Here is a 27,980-nt window from a genome sequence, read left to right as displayed (position 1 = left end):
GGAAATACTGAAAAAATAATATTTGGGGTAATCTACAGACCCCCTAATATCACTGAAGAGATAGAAATTCGGCTTCATAAACAAATAGAGAGGGCCGCCCGGGCAGGTACAGTGGTAATAATGGGAGATTTTAACTATCCAGATATAGACTGGGATCCGGGGTTGGCTAAAACTACAAAGGGGCGACAATTCCTACATTTATTGCAGGATAATTTTATGGGCCAGTTTGTGGAGGACCCAACAAGAAGTGATGCCTTGTTGGATCTGATAATTTCCAACATCGCAGAGCTGGTTGCAGGGGCGGACATATCACTTGTTCAGCCGGTTCGGCTGCACAGGGGCCCAGCGTGTTAGGGGGCCCACCTAGTGGCCCAGGTCACAGCCTGGGCCTCACAGTCTGGGCCCCTGCAGGGCCCCCTGCCAGTACTTCATGCTAAATGCTGCAGCAACAGGTCCCGGACCTGCCGCTGACAGCAGTCCTTTACCTTTAAACCGGCCGGGCGAGACGGACAGGCAGGGACCCCATCAGGGGGGAACAACCGGTACCCCAGTAAGGGGCCCGGACCCTCAGGGAGGCCCTACTGGCCCCAACACTCTTTCTTGCGAGTCAGTGAGTGACTGTCACTCACTGACGGCTGGGAGGGGGGGAGCCTTACTGTACACTGACTGACTACATCACATTCTTTTTTCTTATGTTCCAGCCCTGCCCTGTCTGTTGCCCAGACTGGCCAGCGGGGGCTGGAGCAAGAGGGAGCGCCGTCCGGAGGGCAGAACTCTTTCACTTTATAATGTCAGGGGCTGCAGTTGGTATGAGACATGCCTGTGCGCGGCTCTCAGTTACCAGCAGGGCCTGCTAGTAGCAGCTGGCCAGTGACGTCACCTCACGTGTCCCTCCTCTTCCTGCCCACTGCCTGCAATAGAGGAGCGAAGCAGCAGACTACACTGCACACAGGTACTTACTTGTATGGGGGCAGTGTATGATGTGTGTGTGTGTGTGTGTGTGTGGGGGCAGTGTATGATGGCTGTGTGTGTGTATGTATGTATGGGGGCAGTGCATGTGTGTATGGGGGCAGTGTATGATGGCTGTGTGTGTGTGTGTATGGGGGCAGTGTATGATGGCTGTGTGTGTGTGTATGTATGGGGGCAGTGCATGTGTGTATGGGGGCAGTGTATGATGGCTGTGTGTGTGTGTGTGTGTGTGTGTGTGTGTGTATGGGGGCAGTGTATGATGGCTGTGTGTGTGTGTGTATGGGGGCAGTGTATGATGGCTGTGTGTGTGTGTGTGTGTATGGGGGCAGTGTATGATGGCTGTGTGTGTGTATGTATGTATGGGGGCAGTGCATGTGTGTATGGGGGCAGTGTATGATGGCTGTGTGTGTGTGTGTGTGTATGGGGGCAGTGTATGATGGCTGTGTGTGTGTGTATGTATATATGGGGGCAGTGCATGTGTGTATGGGGGCAGTGTATGATGGCTGTGTGTGTGTGTATGGGGGCAGTGTATGATGGCTGTGTGTGTGTGTATGGGGGCAGTGTATGATGGCTGTGTGTGTGTGTGTATGTATGTATGGGGGCAGTGTATGATGGCTGTGTGTGTGTGTGTGTGTGTGTGTGTATGGGGGCAGTGTATGATGGCTGCGTGTGTGTGTATGTATGTATGGGGGCAGTGTATGATGGCTGTGTGTGTGTGTATATGGGGGCAGAGTATGTGTGTGTGATGGCTGTGTGTGTATAAAGGGGCAGTGTGTGTATAAAGCAGCTGTGTATGTGTATATAGAAGCTGTGTATGTGTATATAGAAGCTGTGTATGTGTATATAGAAGCTGTGTATGTGTATATAGAAGCTGTGTATGTGTATGATGGCCATGTGTGTATAGAGAGGCAGTGTATTTATTTATGGCCATGTGTGCATGATGGCAGTGTGTGTCTATATAGTGGCAGTGTATATGCATATAGAAGCTGTGTTTGTGTATGATGGGGCAGTGTGTGTATATATAGTGGCAGTGTATGTGTATATAGTGGCTGTATATGTGTGTATGATGGCAGTGTGTGTCTATATAGTGGCAGTGTATGTGTATATAGTGGCTGTATATGTGTGTATGATGGCAGTGTGTGTCTATATAGTGTCAGTGTATGTGTATATAGTGGCTATATATGTATGTATGATGGCAGTGTGTGTCTATATAGTGGCAGTGTTTGTGTATAGTGGCTGATATGTGTGTATGATGGCAGTGTGTGTCTATATAGTGGCAGTGTATGTGTATATAGTGGCTGTATATGTGTGTATGATGGCAGTGTGTGTCTATATAGTGGCAGTGTATGTGTATATAGTGGCTATATATGTGTGTATGATGGCAGTGTGTGTCTATATAGTGTCAGTGTTTGTGTATAGTGGCTGTATATGTGTGTATGATGGCAGTGTGTGTGTATATATAGTGGCAGTGTATGTGTATAGTGGCTGTATATGTGTGTATGATGGCTGTGTGTGTCTATATAGTGGCAGTGTATGTGTATATAGTGGCTGTATATGTGTGTATGATGGCAGTGTGTGTCTATATAGTGGCAGTGTATGTGTATATAGTGGCTATATATGTGTGTATGATGGCAGTGTGTGTCTATATAGTGGCAGTGTTTGTGTATAGTGGCTGATATGTGTGTATGATGGCAGTGTGTGTATATATAGTGGCAGTGTATGTGTATATAGTGGCTGTATATGTGTGTATGATGGCAGTGTGTGTCTATATAGTGGCAGTGTATGTGTATATAGTGGCTGTATATGTGTGTATGATGGCAGTGTGTGTCTATATAGTGGCAGTGTATGTGTATATAGTGGCTATATATGTGTGTATGATGGCAGTGTGTGTCTATATAGTGGCAGTGTATGTGTATATAGTGGCTATATATGTGTGTATGATGGCAGTGTGTGTCTATATAGTGGCAGTGTTTGTGTATAGTGGCTGATATGTGTGTATGATGGCAGTGTGTGTCTATATAGTGGCAGTGTATGTGTATATAGTGGCTGTATATGTGTGTATGATGGCAGTGTGTGTCTATATAGTGACAGTGTATGTGTATATAGTGGCTATATATGTGTGTATGATGGCAGTGTGTGTCTATATAGTGTCAGTGTTTGTGTATAGTGGCTGTATATGTGTGTATGATGGCAGTGTGTGTATATATAGTGGCAGTGTATGTGTATAGTGGCTGTATATGTGTGTATGATGGCTGTGTGTGTCTATATAGTGGCAGTGTATGTGTATATAGTGTCTGTATATGATGGCAGTGTGTGTCTATATAGTGGCAGTGTATGTGTATATAGTGGCTGTATATGTGTGTATGATGGCAGTGTGTGTCTATATAGTGTCAGTGTTTGTGTATAGTGGCTGTATATGTGTGTATGATGGCAGTGTGTGTCTATATAGTGGCAGTGTATGTGCATATAGTGGCTATATATGTGTGTATGATGGCAGTGTGTGTCTATATAGTGGCAGTGTATGTGTATAGTGGCTGTATATTTGTGTATGAAGGCAGTGTGTGCCTATATAGTGGCAGTGTATGTGTATATAGTGGCTATATATGTGTGTATGATGGCAGTGTGTGTCTATATAGTGGCAGTGTTTGTGTATAGTGGCTGATATGTGTGTATGATGGCAGTGTGTGTCTATATAGTGGCAGTGTATGTGTATATAGTGGCTGTATATGTGTGTATGATGGCAGTGTGTGTCTATATAGTGACAGTGTATGTGTATATAGTGGCTATATATGTGTGTATGATGGCAGTGTGTGTCTATATAGTGTCAGTGTTTGTGTATAGTGGCTGTATATGTGTGTATGATGGCAGTGTGTGTATATATAGTGGCAGTGTATGTGTATAGTGGCTGTATATGTGTGTATGATGGCTGTGTGTGTCTATATAGTGGCAGTGTATGTGTATATAGTGTCTGTATATGATGGCAGTGTGTGTCTATATAGTGGCAGTGTATGTGTATATAGTGGCTGTATATGTGTGTATGATGGCAGTGTGTGTCTATATAGTGTCAGTGTTTGTGTATAGTGGCTGTATATGTGTGTATGATGGCAGTGTGTGTCTATATAGTGGCAGTGTATGTGCATATAGTGGCTATATATGTGTGTATGATGGCAGTGTGTGTCTATATAGTGGCAGTGTATGTGTATAGTGGCTGTATATTTGTGTATGAAGGCAGTGTGTGCCTATATATTGGCAGTGTATGTGTATATAGTGGCTATATATGTGTGTATGATGGCAGTGTGTGTCTATATAGTGGCAGTGTTTGTGTATAGTGGCTGATATGTGTGTATGATGGCAGTGTGTGTATATATAGTGGCAGTGTATGTGTATATAGTGGCTGTATATGTGTGTATGATGGCAGTGTGTGTCTATATAGTGACAGTGTATGTGTATATAGTGGCTGTATATGTGTGTATGATGGCAGTGTGTGTCTATATAGTGGCAGTGTATGTGTATAGTGGCTGTATATGTGTGTATGAAGGCAGTGTGTGTCTATATAGTGGCAGTGTATGTGTATATAGTGGCTGTATATGTGTGTATGATGGCAGTGTGTGTCTATATAGTGGCAGTGTATGTGTATATAGTGGCTGTATATGTGTGTATGATGGCAGTGTGTGTCTATATAGTGTCAGTGTATGTGTATATAGTGGCTATATATGTGTGTATGATGGCAGTGTGTGTCTATATAGTGGCAGTGTATGTGTATAGTGGCTGTATATGTGTGTATGAAGGCAGTGTGTGTATGTAGTGGCAGTGTATGTGTATATAGTGGCTGTATATGTGTGTATGAAGAGGCAGTGTGTGTCTATATAGTGGCAGTGTATGTGTATATAGTGGCTGTATATGTGTGTATGATGGCAGTGTGTGTCTATATAGTGGCAGTGTATGTGTATATAGTGGCTATATATGTGTGTATGATGGCAGTGTGTGTCTATATAGTGTCAGTGTTTGTGTATAGTGGCTGTATATGTGTGTATGATGGCAGTGTGTGTCTATATAGTGGCAGTGTATGTGTATATAGTGGCTATATATGTGTGTATGATGGCAGTGTGTGTCTATATAGTGTCAGTGTTTGTGTATAGTGGCTGTATATGTGTGTATGATGGCAGTGTGTGTATATAGTGGCAGTGTTTGTGTATAGTGGCTGATATGTGTGTATGATGGCAGTGTGTGTCTATATAGTGGCAGTGTATGTGTATAGTGGCTGTATATGTGTGTGTGATGGCAATGTGTGTCTATATAGTGGCAGTGTATGTGTATATAGTGGCTATATATGTGTGTATGATGGCAGTGTGTGTCTATATAGTGGCAGTGTATGTGTATAGTGGCTGTATATGTGTGTATGATGGCAGTGTGTGTCTATATAGTGGCAGTGTATGTGTATATAGTGGCTATATATGTGTGTATGATGGCAGTGTGTGTCTATATAGTGTCAGTGTTTGTGTATAGTGGCTGTATATGTGTGTATGATGGCAGTGTGTGTATATAGTGGCAGTGTTTGTGTATAGTGGCTGATATGTGTGTATGATGGCAGTGTGTGTCTATATAGTGTCAGTGTTTGTGTATAGTGGCTGTATATGTGTGTATGATGGCAGTGTGTGTATATAGTGGCAGTGTATGTTTATAGTGGCTGATATGTGTGTATGATGGCAGTGTGTGTCTATATAGTGGCAGTGTATATGCATATAGAAGCTGTGTATGTGTATGATGGCAATGTGTGTATAAAGGGGCAGTGTGTGTATATAGCAGCTGTGTATGTGTGTATGATGGCTGTGTGTATATAGAGGCAGTGTATATATTTATGATGCATGTGTGTATATAGCGGCAGTGTATGTGCATATAGAAGCTGTGTATGATGGCCATGTGTGTGTGTATATAGGGGTAGTGTGTGTGTATGTGTTATGGCCGCCATCATCGTCGTGTCATATACACGCGAAGCCACATATTTATGACTGTAAATACTGTCACATCAATTCCTGATGACAGGACAGACGGAAACGTATAGAGTCTAAAAGAAAAAGGAAAAGCCAATTAGGAAGCAAAATCAGGATAACAGCTTTTGTTTCACACTAATGTGGAGGATTGTTTGTTTACTTCATGTGACTAATCTTAGAATGTGGGCATTGGGTAACTAATAGTACCTGCAGATATGAAGATGTCCTAAGAACAGTTATGTTGTATGCACTGTATGGGTTAATGCCATTCATTTGATAGCATCCAGTAAGAGACTGAGAATGTGGTCTGCCAGAGAGAGGATTTATACATTGATGTTTTGGAGTGCGCTAAAACTCTCAATAATATACTAATAATGACTACAAAACTAACACTACTAATTCTGAATACATGCAAATACATAAAATAACTGACAAGGATTCCTGCGAGGGACATGGAACACATGATTGTATATAAGACTAACACATTGATGTTGAAAATTGGATGTTCACTCAGGCAAGTGTGCATATATGGTCGGTGTGAACAGGCAGCAAGTATTAATATGGCTACTAAGATGGTGGCCGGAAATAGCTGCAGATATGTATAAATACAGTTCTATTCACTTTCTTTTTTGATATATGGTTTTTAGAAGAAGTATTAAAAGTGAGGTTTTAAAGTCTCAGATTATGTATTCAGTGCCATATACAGTCATAATGGTAAATGTTGGCCCCCTGAAATTTTTCAAGAAAAAGAAGTATTTCTCACAGAAAAGGATTGCAGTAACACATGTTTTGTTATACACATGTGTATTCCCTTTGTGTGTATTGGAACTAAACCAAAAAAGGGAGGAAAAAAAGCAAATTGGACATAATGTCACCAAACTCTAAAAATGGTCTGGACAAAATTATTGGCACCCTTAACTTAATATTTGGTTGCACACCCTTTGGAAAAAAATAACTGAAATAAGTCGCTATCTATAACCATCAATAAGCTTCTTACACCTCTTAGCCGGAGTGTTGGACCACTCTTCCTTTGCAAACTGCTCCAGGTCTCTTATTGGAAGGCGCCTTTTCCCAACAGTAATTTAAGGATCTCTCCACAGGTGATCAATGGGATTTAGATCTGGACTCATTGCTGCCACTTCAGAACTCTCCAGCGCTTTGTTGCCATCCATTTCTGGGGGCTTTTTGACGTATGTTTGGGGTCATTGTCCTGCTGAAAGACCCAAGATTTCGAACGCAAACCCAGCTTTCTGACACTGGGCTGTACATTGCGACCCAAAATCCGTTGGTAATCCTCAGATTTCATGATGTCTTGCACACATTCAAGGCCCCCAGTGCCAGAGGCAGCAAAACAACCCCAAAACATCATTGACCCTCCACCATATTTCACTGTAGGTACTGTGTTCTTTTCTTTGTAGGCCTCATTCCGTTTTCGGTAAACAGTAGAATGATGGGCTTTACCAAAAAGCTCTATCTTGGTCTCATCTGTCCACAAGACGTTTTCCCAGAAGGATTTTGGTTAATCAAGTTCATTTTGGCAAAATGTAGTCTTGCTTTTTTATGTCTCAGTGTCAGCAGTGTGGTCCTCCTGGGTCCCCTCCATAGCGTTTCATTTCATTTAAATGTCGACTGATAGTTCCGTGCTGACTCTGATGCTCCCTGAGCCTGCAGGACAGCTTGAATATCTTTGGAACTTGTTTGGGGCTGCTTATCCACCATCAGGACTATCCTGCGTTTACACCTTTAATTAATTTTTCTCTTCCATCCATGCCCAGGGAGATTAGCTACAGTGCCATGGGTTGTAAACTTCTTGATAATTTTGCGCACTGTGGACAAAGGCAAATCTAGATATCTGGAGATAGACTTGTAACCTTGAAATTGTTCATATTTTTCCACAATTTTGGTTCTCAAGTCCTCAGACAGTTCTCTTCTCCTCTTTCTGTTGTCCATGCTTAGTGTGGCACACACAGACACCCAATGCCAAGACTAAGTGAACTTCTCTCCTTTTTATCTGCTTTCAGGTGTGATTTTGATATTGCCCACACCTGTTACTTGCCCCAGGTGAGTTTAAAGGAACATCACATGCTTGAAACAATCTTATTTATCCACAATTTTGAAAGGGTGCCAATAATTTTGTCCAGACCATTTTTGGAGTTTGGTGTGACATTATGTCCAATTTGCTTTTTTCCTCCCTTTTTGGGGGGTTAGTTCCAATACACACAAAGGGAATAAACATGTGTATAGTAAAACATGTGTTACTGCAATCCTTTTCTGTGAGAATTTTATAGAAAAATTTCAGGGGTGCCAACATTTACGGCCATGACTATATGTGTGTATTGGCGCTGTGTATGAGTATATAGAGGCTGTGTACACATATGAGGCTGTATATGTGTATTTCCTTAAGGTTGCAGGGTGTAAATGTACGTCCTGCCCCCCTCCAGTTCTATGCTTCATAACCGGTTGGTTAGAGCTGGGACATGTGGCTAATGCCAGAGTTCACCAATCAGGGTGATGTCCAGCATTAACCACATTAGATGCCACAATCAAAGTTCATTGCAGCATCTAAAAGTATGAAAATAGGTTGCCAGATAGCCCAGAGGAGCTGATCAGGACCACAGCAAAATTGTGGTGTCCCGATCAACTCAGCGGAGGGTACCTATCTGCCTCCGGCTCGTCTGATCTGTGCTCCGTTAGTGCAGAAAGCTTCAACAGCCTGTAGTAAGGTAGCGCCAATAACAAATTCTGTGCTATGGCACAACATTGGTAAGTATATGCAATCTAAAAATTACCTGGGGGCGGGGAGGGGTTGAAGGGGGCCTTGACCTGTGTAAGGGGCCCCAAAATTTCTGACGGCAGCCCTGATGAGAAGGACCGGGGGGGGGGGGGGGGGGGTGTGTCAGCTGTGTAATAATGATGAGGTGCTTAAGGTATATGGGGTGATGAGGAGACTGAGGATGGAGTGCGTTGGGTGTATGGGGGTGTTGAGGAGACTGAGGATGGAGTGCATGGGGTGATGAGGAGACTGAGGATGGAGTGCATGGGGTGTATGGGGTGATGAGGAGACTGAGGATGGAGTGCATGGGGTGATGAGGAGACTGAGGATGGAGTGCATGGGGTGATGAGGAGACTGAGGATGGGGTGTATGGGGTGATGAGGAGACTGAGGATGGGGTGCGTGGGGTATATGGGGTGATGAGACTGAGGATGGAGTGCGTGGGGTGTATGGGATGATTCAGTGGTTGGTACAGTGGTTGGCAGTATTAATGGAGTACAGTGATTGGCAGTATTATATTAATGGAGTACAGTGGTTGGCAGTATTATATTCAGGGGTACAGTGGTTGGCAGTATTCAGGGGGTACAGTGGTTGGCAGTATTATATTCATGGGTACAGTATTTGGCAAGGTTATAATGATTATTGTCATCATACAGAGGATGAGGATCTACTGACAAATTAAGGAACCAATGATGTCCAGGTGTCAGACTCTGCAGAGAAGATGGAAGAAATCCCGGTGTCTGGACCAGATGAAGAAGAAAAGTAAAGACAACAGAGAAGACGTCACTCAGGTCAGTGATATCATTGTGTATTCTCCTAACTGTCCCATCAGAGCTGTAGTCACTGATATCATTGTGTAGTCTCCTGACTGTCCCATCAGCTGTAGTCACTTCAGACATGATGGGAGTTGCAGATTTCCAACATCTGGGGAGCCACTTGAACCAAGGTGATTGGTGGGGGTCCCATGAGTCAGACCCCCACTATAAAAATGGGCTGTTTATTTTAAAATGCCTGGGCCTATTTTTCGTCCCAGTCTGGCCCTGCCTGTAAGTCACTTCTATTACTAAGGAGCCAAGGAACCAGGGGGTGCCAAGGGGTGTCGTGCTAAGTCAAGGGGTGCGAGTGTAAAGGGGAGCACTGCCCTCTGCCTCCCAGCTAGATACGGGTCAGGCTGACCCGGGGGAGTACTCATGGGGCCTGGTCCGCACACTGAGAGGGACAGGGGCCACCCGGAGCCCACCTCAGGAGCCGTTCCATCCACCTGTGGTAGACAAGGCAAGTGGCGACACTACACGGGCGGGATAAGTGGAGGCACTCCGGTGGGGTCTAGGTACATGAGGGGGCACAGTGCCTGGGGGGGGGGGGGGGGGGGGCAGGCACATTCTTTGCACAGGGGCCTTCTGCTGTCTGTGTCCGCCCCTGGCTGGTTGGTAATGTAACTGTGCGGGAAAACCTTGGTAATAGCGACCACAATATAGTTACTTTTGACTTAAAATGTAGAAAACAAAGACAGGCGGGGAAGGCAAAAACATATAACTTTAAAAAGGCAAACTTCCCTGGGCTGAGGGCTGCACTACAGGACATAGACTGGGGGGAGATGTTGTCAAATACTGATACAGAAGGTAAATGGGACATCTTTAAACCAACTCTAAATAACTATACAGCTAAATATATACCAAAGGGGAACAAATATAAACGATTAAAACTAAATCCTACATGGCTGACACATGATGTTAAAAGAGCAATAAACAACAAAAAAATTGCCTTCAAAAAATACAAATCTGATGGGTCAGCTATAACATTTAAACAGTACAAGGAGCTTAATAAAATCTGTAAAAATGTAATAAAAACAGCAAAAATTCAAAACGAGAGACAGGTGGCCAAAGAAAGCAAAACTAATCCTAAATATTTTTTTAGATATATAAATGCAAAAAAAACAAGGACAGAGCATGTAGGACCCCTTAATAATGATAATGGGTAGGTTGTCACAGGCGATCAAGAGAAGGCGGAGCTACTGAATGGGTTCTTTAGTTCTGTATACACTATGGAAGAAGGAGCTGACATTGGCCAGGTCAGTGCTGGTAACACATCATGTACAGGTCAGTGCTGGTAACACATCATGTAATGTACTGAACTGGCTTAATGTAGAGATGGTACAAGGTAAGTTAAGTGATATAAATGTAAGCAAATCCCCAGGGCCGGATGGACTACACCCAAGAGTTCTTAGAGAGGTAAGTTCAGTAATATCTGTACCCCTGTTCATGATATTTAGAGATTCTCTGGTGTCTGGTATTGTGCCAAGGGACTGGCGCAAGGCGAATGTGGTGCCAATCTTCAAAAAGGGCTCTAGGTCTTCCCCAGGAAACTATAGACCGGTAAGTTTAACGTGCATTGTGGGTAAATTGTTTGAAGGACTTATACGGGATTACATACAGGAATACATAGGGGGTAATTATATTATAAGTGATAACCAGCATGGGTTTACTAAGGATAGAAGTTGTCAAACCAATCTAATTTGCTTTTATGAAGAGGTGAGTAGAAGCCTTGACAGAGGAATGGCTGTGGATATAGTGTTTCTGGATTTTGCTAAAGCGTTTGATACTGTCCCTCATAGACGTCTGACAGGTAAGTTAAGGTCTTTGGGTTTGGAAATTTTAGTTTGTAACTGGATTGAACACTGGCTCATGGATCGTACCCAGAGAGTGGTGGTAAATGATTCGTACTCTGATTGGTCCCCGGTTATTAGTGGTGTACCCCAAGGTTCAGTACTGGGCCCGCTGCTGTTTAATTTATTCATCAATGATATAGAGGATGGTATTAACAGCTCTGTTTCTATCTTTGCAGATGACACCAAGCTTTGTAGCACGGTACAGTCTATAGAGGATGTGTATAAGTTACAAGATGACTTGGATAGACTAAGTGTCTGGGCATCCACTTGGCAAATGAGGTTCAATGTGGATAAATGTAAAGTTATGCATCTGGGTACTAATAACCTGCATGCGTCGTATGTCTTAGGGGGGATTAAACTGGCAGAGTCACTGGTAGAGAAGGATCTGGGTGTACTTGTAGATCACAGACTACAGAATAGCATGCAATGTCAGGCTGCTGCTTCCAAAGCCGGCAGGATATTGTCATGTATCAAAAGAGGCATGGACTCAAGGGACAGGGACATAATACTCCCCCTTTATAAAGCATTGGTACGGCCTCACCTGGAATATGCTGTTCAGTTTTGGGCACCTGTCCATAAAAGGGACACTGCGGAGTTGGAAAGGGTGCAGAGACGCGCGACTAAACTAATATGGGGCATGGAACATCTTAGCTATGAGGAGCGATTAAAGGAGTTACAATTGTTTAGTCTTGAGAAGAGACGTTTAAGGGGGGATATGATAAACGTATATAAGTATATTAATGGCCCATACAAAAAATATGGAGAAAAACTGTTCCAGGTTAAACCCCCCCAAAGGACGAGGGGGCACTCCCTCCGTCTGGAGAAGAAAAAGTTTAGTCTCAAGGGGCGACACGCCTTCTTTACCGTGAGGACTGTGAATTTATGGAACGGTCTACCTCAGGAACTGGTCACAGCAGGAACAATTAACAGCTTTAAAACAGGATTAGATACATTCATGGAACAAAAGAACATTAATGCTTATGAAGAAATATAAAATCCCATCCCTTCCCCAATATCACTGTGCAGTGGTCTAAAAACTGTAGCTCTCCAGATGTTGCAAAACTGCAATTCCCAGCATGCCCAGAAAGCAAACAGCTGTCTCGGCATGCTGGGAATTGTAGTTGGGTACCTCCAGCTGTTAAAAAAACCTATAAATACGCCACTACAGCGTATAGGGTAAACCCACCCAGAATAAAAAATGTATATAATAAAATAAATAAGAAATATATTAATCTGATAAATCAATGACCATCAAATTTAATAAATATAGTTTTATTTTACAAAAAAATATATATATTATACACAAGCAAAAAAAGAGATTGATAATAATATATAGCTATATAACATACATAAAAATAGTAATCATTAGCGCAATTTGATATTGTGTATAATTGTTTAAAAAAATTAATTATATATATATATATATATATATATATATATATATAAAAATAAATGAACTTAAAAAATGCAATAGATAGCAGGGACGGGAAAAGGATGTAAAAAAGAAAGGCGTAAATGTCGGGGTCAACTGATCACCAATGGATCATAAAAGCACCTGTTGCTATAAAATACGTGCAATGTGACACTCTGTTTAAAGCATAAAAAGTGTGTTTAACCTTAAAAATATATGCATAAGGTGCAATGTGCAACACGGAAATATAAGTGTATACAATAAATGTAAAAAAAGTAGTGCAAGAAAACAAAAAATAGGGTGCTAAAGGTGAAGGTGTCAGAATGTAAATACTTGACCCCACATGTAAAAAGAAGATAGGTTCCACGTCCCTGCGATCAGATGTTGCAAAACTGCAATCCCCAGCATGCCCAGAAAGCAAACAGCTGTCTCGGCATGCTGGGAATTGTAGTTGGGTACCTCCAGCTGTTGCATAACTACATCTCCCAGCATGCTCTTCGGTGATTAGTACATGCTGGGAGTTGTAATTTTGCAACAGCTGGAGGCACACTGGTTGGAAAATACTGAGTTAGGTAACAGAACCTAACTGAAGGTTTTCCAACCAGTGTGCCTCCAGCTGTTGCAAAAGTACAACTCCCAGCATGCACGGTCTGTCAGTACATGCTGGGAGTTGTAGTTTTGAAACAGCTGGAGGTTTGCCCCCCCCCCCATGTGAATGTACAGGGTACATTCAGATGGACAGGTTTACAGTAAATTTCCTGCTTCAAGTTTGGGGTGCGGCAAATTTTTCGCCGCAGCGGAAACACCTAGCGGGAAATTCACCGTAACACGCCAGTGTGAATGTACCCTAAAAACACTATACTACACTAACACATAATAAAGGGTAAAACACTGCATATACACCCCCTTACACTGCCCCTCCCCCCCCAATAAAAAATTAAAAAACGTCTTGTACGGCAGGGTTTCCAAAACGGAGCCTCCAGCTGTTGCAAAACAACAGCTCCCAGCATTTCTGGACAGCCACTGACTGTCCAGGCATGCTGGGAGTTTAGCAACAGCTGGAGGCACCCTGTTTGGGAATCACTGGCGTAGAATACCCCTATGTCCACGCCTGTGCAATTCCTAATTTAGTCCTCAAACGCTCATGGCGCTCTCTCACTTCGGAGCCCTGTCGTATTTCAAGGAAACAGTTTAGGGCCACATATGGGGTATCTCCGTACTCGGGAGAAATTGCACTACAAATTTTGGGGGTCTTTTTTTCCTTTTACCGTTTGTGAAAAGGAAAAGTTGGGGGCTACACCAGCCTGTTAGTGTAAAAAATAAAAAAATTTTACACTAACATGCTGGTGTTGCCCCATACTTTTTATTTCCACAAGCGGTAAAAGGAAAAAAAGACTCCCAAAGTTTGTAACGCAATTTCTCCTGAGTACGGAAATACCCCAGATGTGAGCGTAAAATGCTCTGCGGGCTCACAACAAGGCTCAGGAATGAGAGCGCACCATGTACATTTGAGGTCTAAATTGGTGATTTGCACAGGGGTGGCTGATTGTACAGCGGTTCTGACAAACGCAAAAAAAAAAAAAAATACCCACATGTGACCCTATTTTGGAAACTACACCCCTCACCGAACGTGACAAGGGGTATAATGAGCCTGAACACCCCACAGGTGTTTGACGAATTTTCATTAAAGTTGGATGGGAAAATTAAAAAAAAATAGTTTTTTTCACTAAAATGCTGGTGTTACCCTAAATTTTTCATTTTCACAAGGGAAAATCAGAAAAAAGCCCCCCCCAAATTTGTAACCCCATCTCTTCTGAGTAAGAACATACCCCATATGTGAATTTAAAGTGCTCTGCGGGCGAACTACAATGCTCAGAAGAGAAGGAGCGCCATTGGGATTTTGTAGAGAAAATTTGTCCGGAATTGAAGGCCACATGTGTTTACAAAGCCCCCATAGTGCCAGAACAATGGACCCCCGACACATATGACCCCATTTTGGAAACTACACCCCTCACATTATGTAATAAGGGGTACATTGAGAATTTACGCCCCACAGGTGTCTGACAGATTTTTGGAACAGTGGTCCGTAAAAATGAAAAATTTAATTTTTCATTTGCACAGCCCACTGTTACGAAGATCTGTGGGGTGTAAATACTCACTGCACCCCTTATTAAATTCTGTGAGGGGTGTAGTTTCCAAAATAGGGTCACATGTGTGGGGGGGTCCACTGTTCTGGCACCACGGGGGGCTTTGTAAACGCACATGGCCCTGACCATTCCAAACTAATTCTCTTTCCAAAAGCTCAATGGCGCTCTTCCTCTTCTGAGCATTTTAGTTCGCCAGAACTTATACAGAAAGAAAGCCGTTCACTGCGGCATCTTGGTCATTAGATCGGTCAGCCTGGTCCCAACCGGAGTGGTTGTGGTGCAAAACTGTGCAGCTAGGAAAAAAACACCAGTAAGTGCCGGCTGCATTCACCAGCACAGAAAGCCATATATACCAGCGGAAAGCCGCCACATAAATGCTGCACATGCTGTATGCCGCAACTATGCAAATATATCTAGCACAGCCTGCAGCCTGTTCACACCTATTGTGAAAACATTCATTTCAGCTGGGATTACACTTGGCGTGTTTGTCATAAAAAACACCATGCTCGCTGCGGGCACATGTTAGGTTGGAATCAATAGGGTAATATGAAACACCAGACACTAATGGGGATTTCTTCATCCTTTTATGGTGTTTTTAGGCTATCAAATCTGTGGGATGCCGAGAGCATGTTTTTTTTTTTTTTTCGGGGGGGTATTTTCTCACTATTTTTTTTTTTTATAGAAATCCTTCAGTCAAATGATGAAAGAATCACATGACTTGTAATGAGAAAAGCCAGAGGGGAAAAAAACACCAAAGAAAAAACACTTCCTATAATAATAATAATAATGATGATGATGATGATGATGCTGATGATGATAATAATAATACACATTGGGACAGATGTATGAAAACCTGTGCAGAGGTCAAGTGGACCAGTTGCCCATAGCAACCAATCAGATCGCTTCTTTCACTATTCAGAGGCCTTTTTAAAAATGAAAGAAACTACCTGATTGGTTGCTATGGGCAACTGGTCCACTTTCCCTCTTCCCTGGTTTTGATAAATCTCTAACCCCCCCCCCCCCCCCCCCCCAGTGCTTTTAGCAAAAATAACACAAAGATAGCTGAGAAAAGACATGAGGGGGAAGATTTTGATGTTTGTTTTTTTTTGCAAAAAACAGAAAAAAACATCAAACAAGAATTGTGTTTGTTCCTAGGCTTAGGCTGTGATTAAAAACAACATATAAATGGTGTTTTTCAAAGCCCACATTTCTTTATTTCAGGTGCTTTTCCCCCCCTTTCGACAGACGTCTGTCCAGCTAAGCTCCGGCTCCACCATTCACTAACCCAGTGTTTTTCAACCACTGTGCCACGGCACACTAGTGTGCCGTGACATAGTGTAAGATGTGCCGCGGGAAAAACACCTGCCGGGTGTTTTTGCCGCAGGACACCTCTGTGTCCCGAAAGTTGCTTTTGGGACACAGGGATGCCTCTAAGTCCCTGCGGGCCCGCGTTTACTTTAAAAACGTGGGGACCGTCGGGAGGTACCGCACGCAGGGACGTCACTGACATCCCATGCGTTCGCCCATAGCAACAATCGCAGAGGACCTGAGCAGCGAGGAGGACGCGCGCTGTCAACTTGGTAAGTGTTACCAGCGGCGCGTCTCCTTTGGTGTTCCGAGCAGCGCTCCTCCGGTCCCGGGACCTACTTCTATAGCCGGACTAGAGGAGTGGTGCTCGGAACACTGAAGTGGGGCAGTACACAGGCATACAGCCTTCAGTAATACACTGTATGGCTGAAGGCTGTATGTTTGTGGGGGAACTGCACCTAATGTGGGGGGACTATACTGGGCCTAATGTGGGGGGACTATACTGGGCCTAATGTGGGGGGGACTATACTGGGCCTAATTTAGGGTGGACTATACTGGGCCTAATGTGGGGGGACTATACTGGGCCTAATGTGGGGGGACTATACGGGGCCTAATGTGGGGGGACTATGCGGGGCCTAATGTGGGGGGACTATGCGGGGCCTAATGTGGGGGGACTATGCGGGGCCTAATGTGGAGACTATACGGGGCCTAATGTGGGGGGACTATGCGGGGCCTAATGTGGGGGGACTATGTGGGGCCTAATGTAGGGGGACTATGCGGGGGCCTAATGTGGGGGGACTATGCGGGGGCCTAATGTGGGGGGACTATGCGGGGCCTAATGTGGGGGGACTATGCGGGGCCTAATGTGGGGGGACTATACTGCCAACCTAATGTGGGGAGACTATACTGCCAACCTAATGTGGGGGGACTATACTGCCAACCTAATGTGGGGGGAGTATACTGCCAACCTAATGTGGGGGAAGATAAGATATATGCAAGATAAGATATATGCAGTGTGCATAGGAATTTGTTCATATATATATATATATTTTTTATTTTTATTTTTTTTTTAACTATAGTCCGGTCCTCCAAGGAGACAAGTGCAGTAAGTACTGAGTGACAGTGAGACAGATAAATAGATATAGTTCAGTGCGTTTTTTCCCTCTTTTTTTTTTTTGCTCGTCAACCTCGGTAGTGGTGCCCCGCGGAAAAAAAAATTTCCGAGGTGTGCCCCGACCCGAAAAAGTTTGGGAAACACTGCACTAACCTTACACACACACTGTGAGTACACAGCGTGTGAGCTGCGGGGACGAGATCCACTAAAGGCCGTCGCAATGACGTCACATCATCGTGCCGGCGCCTGGAGGACCCGTCCCTGCGGCCTGCATACTGTAAGTAAGGGTATGCTCAGGGTGCAGGGGATTATGGAAACAGGATATGCGCCACTGTTAGGAGGAGGGGGGTCAGAGAAAATTGAATATTTAATGAAGGTCTGCAGGGCAAAGTACAGGGGGCATTATATGTGAAGAGCACATGACAGGGGGGCCCCCTGTCCTGTGCCCTTCACATATAATGCCCCCTGTGCTGTGCCCCTCACATAATGCCCCCTGTCCTGTGCCCTTCACATATAATGCCCCCTGTGCTGTGTGCCCCACACATATAATTTATATGTGTGGCACAGCACAGGGGGCATTATGTCAGGGGCACAACACAAGGGACATTATATGTGAGGGGCACAGCACAGGGGGCATTATATGTGAGGGGCACAGGACAGGGGGGCATTATATCATATAATGCCCCCTGTGCTGTGCCCCTCACATAATGCCCCTGTGCTGTGCCACACATATAAATTATATGTGTGGGGCACACAGCACAGGGGGCATTATATGTGTGGGGCACAGCACAGGGGGGCATTATATGATATAATGCCCCCCTGTGCTGTGCCCCTCACATATATAAATTATATGTGTGGGGCACAGCACAGGGGGCATTATATGTGTGGGGCACAGCACAGGGGGGCATTATATGATATAATGCCCCCTGTTATGTACCCCACACTTATAATGCCCCCTGTGCTGTGCCCCTCACATATATTGCCCCCTGTGCTGTTCCCCTCACATATATTGCCCCCTGTGCTGTTCCCCTCACATATATTGCCCCTGTGCTGTGCCCCTCACATATAATGCCCCCTGAGGGGACAGGACATGGGGCTTTATATGTGAAGGGCACAGCACAGGGGGCATTATATGTGAGGGGCGCATGATAAGGGCATTATATGTGCGGGACGCATGATGGGGGATTTATATATGAGGGGCGCATGATGGATGCATTATATGTGAGGGGCAAAGAATGGGGGCATTATATGTGAAGGGCACAGCACAGGGGGCATTAAATGTGTGGGGCACATGACAGGAGCATTCTATGTGAGGGGCACAGCACAGAGGGCATTATTATGTGGGGGGGACAGGACGGGTCATATTATATGTAGGGGCACAAGATGGGGCATTATTACTATATGTGAAGGCACAGAGTGTTTTGCCTTTCAGAAGTATAGTGTATATTGTGAGGAATTTCTGGGGTGGTACGTTTTTTAGGGGCCACAATACATTACGGTATTTTACTCAGAGGGTAGTTACAGCACAGCAAGTTATATTCAGAGAATGCACTGTGTGGTAGTATTAGATTTAGAGGGCACAGTGTGTGTTAGTATTATATTCAGTGGGTACAGTGTGTGATAGTATTATATTTAGAGGGTGCAGTGTGTGATAGTATTATATTCAGAGGGTGCAGTGTTTGGTAATATTACATTTAGAGGGCAAAGTGTGTGGTAGTATTATATTCAGAGGGTACAGTGTATGGCGGTATTATATTCAGAGGGTACAGTGTGTTGTATATTCAGGGGGTACAGTATGTCAGAATTATATTAGGAAGGTGTGTGCCAGTATTATATTCAAAGAATACAGTGTTTGGAAGTATTATAATAATTATTGTTTTCATATAGAGGATCAGAATGCGTTGACATAGTGAGGAGACGTCTGGGCATCAAGTTCTGCATCGAGAAGTTTTAGCTGGAACAAATTCTGGTGGTATGTACCATCTGAATTAGATAAGGAAAGACTATAGAGAAGACGTCACCTGTAATCACTGATATCATTGTGTATTCTCCTAACTATAGAGAAGACGTCACCCATAGTCACTGATATCATTGTGTATTCTCCTCACTATAGAGAAGACGTCACCTGTAATCACTGATCTCTATTGTGAGGAGAATACACAATGATATCAGTGATTACAGGTGATGTCTTCTCTATAGTGAGGAGAATACACAATAATAAGACGTCACCTGTAGTCACTGATATCACTGCGTATTCTCCTCCCTATAGAGCTTTAGCACTTTCCCATTCTGTGGCAATTGGTATATTTGATTATTATTCTGACATATGAGCACGGAATAAGAGACTTAAACAAGGTTAGGACTGTATGATACATTTAATAATAGTGTAAGTTCCGTAATCTTCTGTCCACCAACACAAAATACTCTAATAGCGCCCCTCCCGAGACTCGACTCTGGATCCGCCCCTGCTCCCAGCATGCCCTGACAGCTGAAGGCTGAGAGTTGTAGTTTTGCAACAGGTGGGCAGCCACAGGGGATCGGTGTTGCAGTATGTCAATCTAGGGCCATGGTGTCTGATCTTGAACTGGCAGCAGGAGCCACAACCACTTTAAATCAATGGCTGCTGGGACGTCTGACTAGTGACATCCTTCGCTCCAGACCGCAACGTCAGGGACGTCACTCGTCAGACGTCCCGGCGGCCAGCGCTGCTCATTGAGCCTATCGGAGTAGCATTGATCTATGTAAGAAACCTATGGGCCCAGGCTGTTGGGGCCACCAAATGATATTACATATACAGAATATCTGGTTAGGAGAAACAAATATAACACACCCACAGGGAGTGGCGCCATTTTAATAAAAATTGTCAAAAACCTTAGATAACAGACATACAGAATATATTAGAAAGCTTTTTTGATTTTCAGCCAATCAGAGAGCAGCACTACTGAAATAGAACTCCCAGGAGGTAACAGCGTGTCACACATGTGATGTCATAACCATTGTCCACCAAAGAGCAGCACTGAGCAGAAATAACACGGCTCCTGTTCATTCTCCATCAGTGAGGGGCCGGTGCTGGACACTGTGTAGGGACGCGGGAATGCAAAGTCATACACATGACTGTGACTGGTAAGTGTTACATTGTTGTGTCCAAAAGATCGTTAGTGCAGTTCCATGTGTATTTCTATGATTAACATGTAAATCATTTATCTTTTTTTTCTTATCTTAGATGCAGTATTTCCAGGACATGGAGTAGCATTTCCGGACCTACAGCAAGACGTTGGATGAAGGCATAGCCCCAGAAATAACACTGGTCCTGTTCATCAGTGAGGGGCCGGTGCTGGACACTGTGTAGGGACACGGGAATGCAAAGTCATGCACATGACTGTGACTGGTAAGTGTTACATTGTTTTGTCCAAAAGGTCTTTAGTGCAGTTCCATGTGTATTTCTATGATAAACATGTAAATAATCTATCTTTTTTTGTCCCCTATCTTAGATGCACTATTTCCAGGACATGGAGTAGCATTTCGGGACCTACAGCAAGACGTTGGATGAAGGCACAGGCCTAGGAATCATGCACATACACAGAAACATTTGCCCAAATTATAGAGGTAACCTCCTTTAGTATGCCCAGAGGAAGGGCCATACAGTAGCCATGGATTCCCTACAGGTTTCCTCCCCTCTGGAGGTTTTTCCTGTCCTGAGTATTAGTTACTGTACGCTCTTTGTGAGTGATGGGAGGTTACAAAAAATCCCCTAAACAAACATTTTAATAAATAATAAATAAAGTTCCCCTTTTTTTAAACTGTTCTTTGACTTGTTCGACTCATTTATTTATTTCTGTGTGTGAAAATAGAGTTAGCAAAACATGGATAACCAAAGCTGCTCTCCTGCACGATCTGCATAATGCGGTGCGGAGAGAGGTAACTGGTGCTGGGTGGTGCAGTTTATGAGGCAAACGTAGAACACCCAGCAAGTTCCATGCACAAGCCTTTTTCTGATGAATGGGACTCATGCAGGGAACTTGCTAGGGGTCATACGGTTGCAAAGGATCAACTTTTGGGTACATGAACTGTCCCTTAAAGGGGTACTCCGCCTCTAGATATCTTATCCCCTATGTAAAGGATAGGGGATAAGATGTCTGATCAAGGGGATCCTGCTGCTGGGACCCCAGCAATCTCCATGCAGCAACCAAAATTCTAAATAGTATGTTTAGATCACTGGTTCCTGTGGTGGGATTCGTGACATCATGCCACACCTTCTTGTGACATCACACCACCTCCCATAGACATAAATGGAAAGGGCGTGGCGTGAGGTCACGACCCGCACCTCGAGAACCCAGAGTTCTAAATATATTATTTGGAACGCCGGGTGCTGCATGAAGATCGCGGGGGTCCCAGTGATCAGTCATCTTTTGTCCTATCCTTAAGGTAGGGGATAAGATATCTAGGGGCGGAGTACCACTTTAAGGAATTAGAGAGTGTAGGCATGCCTTACAAGCAGGTAGAAAAAGAACAGCTGGGAGAAATGACAGAATACGAAGCAATGTTTGGCTGGGACCGATTTTGGGTGTGTTCTGGCCAATTAAAGGAGAACTATGGCAAAAATTAACTTATCCCCTATCCATGGGTTATGGGATAAGTAGCTGATCGTGGGGGGTCTCCCTGCAATACCTGGGATGAGACCCGTCGCTCAGTGAGAAGCGCTCGCTGCAGACGTCAAATCTCAATTTCCCTGGACCCCCCCCCCCCTTCCTTCATGTCCACCACAGACGCCCCCAGACTGCTGTCTCTTACAGAGTTTTATGCCCAGAAATGGTTGGCTACTCACTTTGTCAGTAGATTCTCATGCTAAATATGAAGACAATCGGGGAAATGTACCTGTGGAGAGGAAATGTTGTTCAGTTGCTCTTAGCAACCAATCAGATTACTTCTTTTATTTTTCAGAGGTCTTCTCAAGAATGAAAGAAGCAATCTGATTGGTTGCTATGGGCAACCTGATGAAAACATCTTTTTTTTCTTTAACAACTACAGTGCTACAACTCCCATTGTAGTGTGTCTGTTCAACCTGTGCCTCCTCCAACCCTGACCCTTAGGGGGGCACAGACGGACCACACTGGGGGTTGTAGTACTTTCATTTTTACAGTTCCCCTATAACTCTGCAGCTTCGGTAGAAGTATGAGGCTCAGCCTTAGAGTCAGTGTATCTGGCTGCTCCGGTGTTCTTCTATTTTACAGCCTGGACCCTGTTCTCCTCCACACTGGTCCCTGTGGTCTGGTCAGATGGTTCTGGACTGGGACTGAATGGTTGCTTGAGGGATTTAGTGGCAGATTTTTTTGGGACTTCAGTTGTTGGATGACCTCTCTCTTCAGTGGCTGCTGATATTCGTAGTACAGAATTTAAAGGTGTTACGTAAAAGGGGTACTCCGGGGGAAATTTTTATTTTTTTAAATCAACTGGTACCAGAAAGTTAAACAGATTTGTAAATTAGGGTAGAAAACAGACATGGCGCACATCTACAATCTTGTATAATGATCTGATTGCTTCTCAGCATAATATCAAAAACTAACAGGTTGATAGTATACATTTTTGATCAAAAAGTACAAGCCCACTCGCCACGTCAAGGCCACCTATTCAGAGTGGGTCCCTAATGTCCCTAGCCTGTTAGTTTTTGATATTGTGCTGAGAAGCAATCAGATCATTATACAAGATTGTAGATGTGCGCTATGTCTGTATTCTACTCAAATTCATATTGTGATTTCTATCTTCCCCCTTTTTTTTTAAATTTTTTTTTGGAACATGTGCTGCACTCTTCCCCACCCCCTCAGCCCTCAGGTGGTAATTAGCCACACTAGGGCCATTTCACTCCTAGCTGCCTCCCAGTCTGACTGGGAGAGCAAGGTAAGTGAGCCATTACACCTTGTTCACACTGGTGAGGTGCGGGGCGGCGTCTGTTGCTGCCGTGGCGCTGTGTCTGCGGGCGGGTGCGGCCTATAAACTGGTTTGAGAGGCATTGGGGCCGCTCTGCCAGTGGGTCGCTCCCCCCCCCTGTGGGCACCTGTGTCGCAGCGGTGGTGGTCGCCGCCCAGTGCTACGCCATTTTATGCTAGGGATGTTAGGGACCCACTCTGAATAGGTGGCCTTGACGTGGCGAGTGGGCTTGTACTTTTTGATCAAAAATGTATACTAACAACCTGTTAGTTTTTGATATTGTGCTGAGAAGCAATCAGATCATTATACAAGATTGTAGATGTGCGCTATGTCTGTATTCTACTCGAATTCAGATTTGTAAATTACTTCTTAAAAATCTTAATCCTTACAGTACTTATCAGCTGCCGTATGCTACAGAGGAAGTTGTACAGTTCTTTTCGGTCTGCCTACAGTGCTCTCTGTGAGTAGGAGCAAATCTCCTTAGTAAACTTCTCCTACTCCGGACAGTTCCTGACATGGACAGAGGTGTCAGCAGAGAGCACTGTGGTCAGACTGGAAAAAAATCCAAAAAGAAAATAACTTCTTCTCTAGAATACAGCAGCCGATAAGTATTGGAAGGGTTAAGATTCTTAAATAGAAATAATTTACAAATCTTGCAAATTTCCCCAACCTCAAGGTTAGTGTTTAACCACTTAAGGACCTAGGGCGTATGGATACTGTCAGGATTCGGCAGGCTGGAGGTGGATCCTCTGTGCCAGAGAGGGATTGGCGTGGACCGTGTCGGTGGACCGGTTCTAAGTTGCTACTGGTATTCACCGGAGCCCGCCGCAAAGCGGGATGGTCTTGCAGCGGCGGTAGCAACCAGGTCGTATCCACTGGCAACGGCTCAACCTCTCTGACTGCTGAGATAGGCGCGGTACAAGGGATTAGACAAGAGCAGAGTCGGACGTAGCAGAAGGTCAGGGCAGGCAGCAAGGATCGTAGTCAGGGGCAACGGCAAGAGGTCTGGAACACTGGCTAGGGATACACAAGGAACGCTTTCACTGGCACAATGGCAACAAGATCCGGAAAGGAAGTGCAGGGGAAGTGAGGTAATATAGGGAAGTGCACAGGTGAACACACTAATTAAAAACCATGCGCCAATCAGTGGCACACCGGCCCTTTAAATCGCAAAGAACCGGCGCGCGCGCGCCCTAGGGAGCAGGGCCGCGCACGCCGGGACAGCACAGACGGGGACCGAGTAAGTGGGTCGGGATGCGCACCGCGAGCGGGCGCGTCCCGCATCGGGAATCGCATCCCGGCTAGGGGCATTATCGCAGTGCACCCGGTCAGCGGGTCTGACCGGGACGCTGCGAACAGGAAAACGCTGTGAGCGCTCCGGGGAGCAGCGGGGACCCGGAGCGCTAGGCGTAACAGATACGCTTTGACGTCCTGGTACTTAAGGACCCAGGGCGTATCCATACGCCCGTGGGAATTTCAGTCCCCGCCACGCGCCGGACGGGGACCGGGCCAGGGTGACTGCTGATATCAATCAGCAGGCACCCCGCGCAAATGCCCAGGGGGGTCATCAGACCCCCCCCATCGGCGATCGGCGCAAATCGCAGGTGAATTCACACTTGCGATTTGCGCCGATTCCGGGTCATACGGGTCTATTGTGACCCGGTGACCCGGAATAGAAGGGGGATCGCGGTTGTCTAAGACACCCACGATCCCCCTGTAGGCATAGGAGTGGGGTGGCAGGGTTGCCACCCCTCCTATCCCTGCTATTGGTCTGCTATTGATCGTCAGAGGCGACGACCAATAGCAGACCGGGGGCGGGGGGGTTAACTTTTGTTTTCCCCGTCCTGCCCACCCACAATAGGCGGGGCAGAATGGGGAACCGAAGGGGACCGGGCGCCGACGTCCACTTACCCGTCCGGAGGCTGCGGCGACGTTGATCGGCGGGCGGCGTCACGTGCTTCTGAAGAGGACGGCTCCCGGGATCCTAACTGTAGCCCTCCAGATGTTGCAAAACTACAACTCCCAGCATGCCCAGACAGCTGTTTGGGCATTCTGGAATATGTAGTTTTGCAACAGCTGGAGGGCTGCAGTTTGAGACCACTATACAGTCTGAGACTGTGATCTCTAAACTATATCCCTCCAGATCTTGCAAAACTACAACTCCTAGCATGCCCACATAGCTGTTTGTTGTCTGGGCATGCTGGGAGTTGTAGTTTTGCAACATCTGGAGGTCCACAGTTTGGAGATCACTGTGCAGTGGTCTAAAAACTGTAGCTCTCCAGATGTTGCAAAACAACAATTCCCAGCATGCCCAGAAATCAAACAGCTGTCTCGGCATGCTGGGAATTGTAGTTGGGTACCTCCAGCTGTTGCATAACTACATCTCCCAGCATGCCCTTCGGTGATTAGTACATGCTGGGAGTTGTAGTTTTGCAACAGCTGGAGGCACACTGGTTGGAAAATACTGAGTTAGGTAACAGAACCTAACTGAAGGTTTTCCAACCAGTGTGCCTCCAGCTGCTGCAAAAGTACAACTCCCAGCATGCACGGTCTGTCAGTACATGCTGGGAGTTGTAGTTTTGAAACAGTTGGAGGTTTGCCCCCCATGTGAATGTACAGGGTACATTCACACGGACGGGTTTACAGTAAATTTCCTGCTTCAAGTTTGGGCTGCGGCAAATTTTTCGCTGCAGCGCAAACTCCTAGCGGGAAATTCACCGTAGCACGCCAGTGTGAATGTACCCTAAAAACACTACAACACTAATACATAATAAAGGGTAAAACACTATATATACACGGCTTACACTACCCCCCCCCCCCCCCCAATAAAACATTTAAAACGTCTTGTACGGCAGGGTTTCCAAAACGGAGCCTCCAGCTGTTGCAAAACAACAACTCCCAGCATTTCTGGAAAGCCACTGACTGTCCAGGCATGCTGGGAGTTTAGCAACAGCTGGAGGCACCCTGTTTGGGAATCACTGGCATAGAATACCCGTATGTCCACCCCTGTGCAATCCCTAATTTAGTCCTCAAATGCGCATGGCGCTCTCTCACTTCGGAGCCCTGTCGTATTTCAAGGAAACAGTTTAGGGCCACATATGGGGTATCTCCGTACTCGGGAGAAATTGCACTACAAATTTTGGGGGTCTTTTTTTCCTTTTACTGCTTGTGAAAAAGAAAAGTTGGGGGCTACACCAGCCTGTTAGTGTAAATTTTTTTATTTTTTTTACACTAACATGCTGGTGTTGCCCCATACTTTTTATTTCCACAAGCGGTAAAAGGAAAAAAAGACCTCCAAAATTTGTAACGCAATTTCTCCTGAGTACGGAAATACCCCAGATGTATGTATGCTCAGGAATGAGAGCGCACCATGTACATTTGAGGCCTAAATTGGTGATTTGTGTCACGATGCCGGCTGGCAGGAGGTGGATCCTCTGTGCCAGAGAGGGATTGGCGTGGACCGTGCTAGTGGATCGGTTCTAAGTCACTACTGGTATTCACCAGAGCCCGCCGCAAAGCGGGATGGTCTTGCTGCGGCGGTAGTGACCAGGTCGTATCCACTAGCAACGGCTCAACCTCTCTGACTGCTGAAGATAGGCGCGGTACAAGGGAGTAGACAGAAGCAAGGTCGGACGTAGCAGAAGGTCGGGGCAGGCAGCAAGGATCGTAGTCAGGGGCAACGGCAGGAGGTCTGGAACACAGGCTAAGAACATACAAGGGAACGCTTTCACTAGGCACAAGGGCAACAAGATCCGGCGAGGGAGTGCAGGGGAAGTGAGGTATACATAGGGAGTGCACAGGTGAACACACTAATTAGAACCACTGCGCCAATCAGCGGCGCAGTGGCCCTTTAAATCGCAGAGACCCGGCGCGCGCGCGCCCTAGGGAGCGGGGCCGCGCGCGTCGGGACAGGACCGACGGAGAGCGAGTCAGGTACGGGAGCCGGGGTGCGCATCGCGAGCGGGCGCCACCCGCATCGCGAATCGCATCCCGGCTGGAGGCGGTATCGCAGCGCACCCGGTCAGCGGATCTGACCGGGGCGCTGCAGTAACGAGAGTGTAGCGAGCGCTCCGGGGAGGAGCGGGGACCCGGAGCGCTCGGCGTAACAGTACCCCCCCCCCTTGGGTCTCCCCCTCTTTTTAGCGGAGAGCCATACCTTGTCTCCGGGAGAAAAAATGGGGGGAGCTCTTCTTTTCTTATCAGCAAACTTCTTCATGCGTGATGAAGCCTGTAAGAGAGAAATTTGGGTCTCTTTCCATATGGTGGAAAGATCACGAGTTATTTCATCCACAGCGGGCAAACCAGAGGGCAAGGGAGTAGGGAGGGGGGGAAGAGGGTGAAGGAGACCAGCAGGCTTCTGGCGAGGAGTCTTGTCCCGGGCACAGACAGTGCAGGCCCGCACAAAATCAACAACATCCGTCTCCAGAGTCGGCCACCAATAGAGACGAGAGATGAGTTGCATGGATTTCTTGATGCCCGCATGGCCTGCGAGATGGGAGGAGTGACCCCATTTGAGGATTCCGAGGCGTTGGCGTGGAGAGACGAAGGTCTTCCCTGGAGGAGTTTGCCTGATGGAGGCTGGAGAAGTGGAGATCAGGCAGTCAGGAGGAATGATGTGTTGCGGAGAGAGCTCTACTTCCGAGGCATCCGAGGAACGAGAGAGAGCATCGGCCCT

The 27,980-nt window shown here is 45.7% G+C and overlaps 2 long non-coding RNA genes across 2 annotated transcripts in view; both read left to right on the top strand.

Annotated features, from left to right (window-relative positions):
• LOC130298391 (uncharacterized) overlaps positions 1 to 27,980 on the top strand; it is a 107,732-nt gene that overhangs the window by 38,795 nt on the left and 40,957 nt on the right. The gene's annotated exons all lie outside the window — the stretch shown is intronic.
• Positions 16,361 to 21,162, top strand: LOC130298381 (uncharacterized). Its single transcript, XR_008849767.1, has 5 exons — positions 16,361 to 16,538; positions 19,268 to 19,352; positions 20,437 to 20,503; positions 20,604 to 20,768; positions 20,872 to 21,162. It is a non-coding gene; the product is annotated as an uncharacterized LOC130298381 (long non-coding RNA).

The sequence above is a fragment of the Hyla sarda genome (assembly GCF_029499605.1).
Source record: "Hyla sarda isolate aHylSar1 chromosome 2 unlocalized genomic scaffold, aHylSar1.hap1 SUPER_2_unloc_6, whole genome shotgun sequence".
In the NCBI taxonomy this organism is placed as follows: Eukaryota; Metazoa; Chordata; class Amphibia; order Anura; family Hylidae; genus Hyla; species Hyla sarda.
This window is presented reverse-complemented; position numbering and strand designations above follow the sequence as displayed.